We start from the raw sequence: 4,128 nt of genomic DNA, 5'->3' as shown, positions 1-4,128 counted from the left end.
GGACTGAAAACAGGAGAAAACTTCACTTTTGGCCTTTAACAACTATACCCATGTCATCCTTATGCAACAATCAATAAAAGTAACAAACCATCGACTACCAGACAAAGAAAGTGTTTGAGTAAGACCCCATACATCAGAGTGAATAGTCAAAAATAGAATTGTACTTTTATTATTACTCAAAGTATAAGAGTTTTTAGTATGCTTGGCATATTTACAAGAATCACAAAACATATATTCCAAACTGGTTCTAGAAAACAAACTAGGATATAACTTAAAATAATAGGTTCTCCCACCATCTATGCCACTGGATTTATTCTTGGTTGACATCCTTATTTCTTCCCAAATTGGTCTGACTAGAGTCTCGAGTTCCGTCAATCATGTATAAGCCATCATGCAATCTACCACTACCAATCTTCTTCTCTATTTGAAGGTCCCCAAAAAACACTATGATTAGGAAAGAACTTGACATTACAATTTAGTTCTTTGGTGATTGAGCTAATAGATAACAGGTTAATATGAATCTCAGGAACATGAAGAATGGATGATAAGGTACTATTAGGAGTACAAACAACTGAACCCGTTCCAGAGACAGGGGCTAGGGAGCCATTGACTATTCTGACATAATCCCTTATGGGACTAGGAGAGTAGTTTTGAAATCCTTTAGAAGAGCCTGCCATGTGGCTATTCGCACTAGAATCAATAATCCAAGAATTAAACTGAGCATTAAAAGCAATACCTGACTGTACATAATTAGATCTGGCAACATTAGAAGAGTAAAGTTTGTTCAGAAGATGGTGAAGATGTTGAACTTCATCCGAGAACAGTCTCTCTAGGTGTCTCTTGATGTCTCTACATTTTCTGCAATATTAGCCTGACCCCTTGATGGACCTGCACGCTCTCCACGACTTCTAGTCGGTCTATCATGTTCTTTTCAACATGTCTCTCTTGTATGCTTTTATCTACCAGAATAATCACAATGTGTTACACCTCACAGTTCGGACGTTGAGTTCCGTAGGTGTTAACTGCTTAATTGTGAACACTGAAGTGATATGTGCCTATTTTATGGTTGTAAGGGTTTATGATCATGTATGAGAAGTATCGAAAGGACTGGAGGGCAAGTGAATGAAGGAAATTAAGTTTGTCGGACTTTGGAGAAAATATGAGGAGCAATTTTGGACCAACTTGGCGGACGAATATCTCTTAGCATATGAAGTGTTTTAAGGTGAAACAAAAGCCTAAAATGAAGTTCGTCGAGTCTAGTTTCCAACTCAACAAACCGCTCGTCGATTTGACTTCTGAGTAGAGAATTATAGATGTTACAAGTTCAGCTGATAGAGCAAAAACGCGTGCTACAGTAATGCTACAGTACTGCTACAGTATGACTTTCTACAGGACCGTTACAGTAAAATGCTACAGTGAACCCGACCCGAATTTGGCCCTTATAAAAAGGGTAAGAACCCTTTTTTTTCACCAGATTTTGCTAGAAAAATCCAGAAATTGAAGAGAGAAAGTGAGGACAACAAAAAGTGAGCAATTTTCAAGTAGCGGAGTAGTGGTTTAGGTCCGGGTAACGCATGGTTGTGATTCTAGTGTTGTTTCACAGTGGATTTTAGCTTGGATATTGAAGATATTGTTGTCTTAACAAGAAAAGAGGTATGGATCATTCTCTTTTTGTATTATTTAAGGCTTATTTACGGAGATAAAGTCGTTAAATAATTGTGTCGTAAGTTGGTTAGTTATGGAAGTTGGAAAACAGTGTGTGGGCTGTTTTATATAATACTTTGGTATGGGAAATGATGTTATGGATGTTGGTACTGTTGCTGTTATTGTTGGTTGTTGGATTAAGAATTCGGGCTAGGCATATAAATAGGGAGATGCTGCCCGAATTTTGGCAGATTTTAAGGAGGTTTAATTTGAAGGTTTAGGACAAATGTATGATGGTGAGCCTAACAATAGTATGAATGGTTTTATATGTAGATTTCAAGACAGGAGGTAGGTTGGAAAGTCGAGAAGCGAGATTCCAGGTATGTTAAGGTTAAACCTTTCTTTCAAAGGCATGATTCTTATGTTTTGATTCCATACATGACATCCATAATATTTTTACTCCTAGAAATGCCAGAAGTCTATAGTCTCTGAAGAATCTTACGATGACTCCAATCCTAGAGATTTTCAAGCCTAAGTTTCTTGATGATTTCATGACGTGACTGAGCGTGCTATATAATATATGGCCTCAGCTTATGTCTGAGTGTGCTATGGCCTCAGCTTATGTCTGAGTGTGTTATGGCCTCAGCTTATGTCTGAGTGTGCTATGGCCTCAGCTTATGTCTGAGTGTGCTATGGCCTCAGCTTAAGTCTGAGCGCGCTATATAACATATGGCCTCAGTTTATGTTATGGATTATTCAAAGTGATATGATAGTGGTGATGATTATGGTAGTGATGAAGATCCTTATCATCTAAACGAACCCAGCAAACTAACGAACTCCAAAGACTCTATTCCTAGACAGTATGAAATCATTTCCACATTTCATCCTTCTCTCTAAAACATCTCTCTACATTTATTACACAAGTTTTCAAAGATTGTAAGCCATCAATAACATAAACCAAGTGAATCAAGAGTAAGGAAACCCATTAAAGGCCATTCAAGTCAAGAAATCCAAATGGAGGAAAACTAGGGTTTTTGCTCAAGTGGAGTATTATCAACTAAGGCTTGTTCCTACAAATTATAAGGTAAGATTCATGATATTTATATGTTGTTTGAGGTATTTGAGAGTTAAAACGCTTGGACATTAGAAGAGTATAGCAAAATGGGTCATGAATGATGAATAGTGACGTTTTGAGAAATAGTTCGAATTGAATCATGATTGTTGTTGTGTTGTGACATGAATGTGTTATAAATGACGTTAAGACCATGAAATAGACATTGTAAATGAATGGACGAAGTTGGGTGTTGTGACCATGAATATGGATAAATGAAAGTGAATTGAGAAACCTAGATAATGTGGATGATTAATGGCCATTGTTATGATATTGTGAATGTGTTGTTGACGTTTGGAAGTTGAATTACGATATGGAGGAATGTCGTATAAATAAAGGAAATGCTATCCGATTTTCTCTAGCTTTAGCCATGTGTGCTAATTGTCGATTCTAATGATAGTACGACTTTAATGAAGGTAGAAACGTGAGCATCCAAGGAGTGCGTGCAAGTGTAGAATAGTTCAACGAAAAGGTATGTAAGGCTAACCCTTCTTTCATAAGGCATGGTTCTTTGGCCAAACCTCAAATCCTCTATAAGCTTATGATGTCTTCAATGACTTATATTCCGAGCTAGTAAGCTCACGATGCTTGATATGCACTACGATTGTACTAAGTTCCTCACATGACGAATAAGCCTATAATATAGATGTAACGATAATGGTGATGATAGTATGATGATGAGAGCAAAATGATGCCAAAGATGCTTATGAGCTATTATATATGTATATGTGCCTATGAAGGGCTACAATGGAACCCCGAGCTTATAATGCCGGGTAGAATATATGTATATGAATATGTATAGAGTATGTATATGATTACGTAACGCGCGCACACATCTGCAGGTGGTACGGATAACCCTGAAGCCTTGGTAGGGCCAGGTAGATATAACCTTGAGCCTTGGTTGGCCAAGTATGTATGAAACACCGAACCTCTATGGTTGGGTACGCTATGTATGCCTGTATATATATATATATATATATATATGTATATGCTATGTAAATGACATCATTAAGAGTACGAATATGTTATGTATATGAGATGTAAATGATTATGAGGGTAATTAAGTACGGATATGGATGTATGTATGCGGATACTCAATAGAAACGGAATGTCTCTATGGAAAGCAAGTAAGTGCCATGATGATGATATTATTGTCCCCCCTCCTATGCTACTTCACATGTTGTTCTTTATGCTTCTATATCGATGTTGATCATGATTTACATACTCAGTACATTCTTCGTACTGACGTCCTTTTGTTTATGGACACTGCGTCATGCCCGCAGGTGCACAGGGAGACAGACTTGATCCATAGAAGCTTTCTCAGAGATTACATAGCAGAGCTCCATTTCATTCGGAGCCATAGCTTTCGGGTA

The sequence above is a fragment of the Lycium barbarum genome, chromosome 7 (assembly GCF_019175385.1).
Source record: "Lycium barbarum isolate Lr01 chromosome 7, ASM1917538v2, whole genome shotgun sequence".
In the NCBI taxonomy this organism is placed as follows: Eukaryota; Viridiplantae; Streptophyta; class Magnoliopsida; order Solanales; family Solanaceae; genus Lycium; species Lycium barbarum.
The sequence above is the reverse complement of the archived record's forward strand: the minus strand, read 5'-3'. Positions refer to the sequence as shown.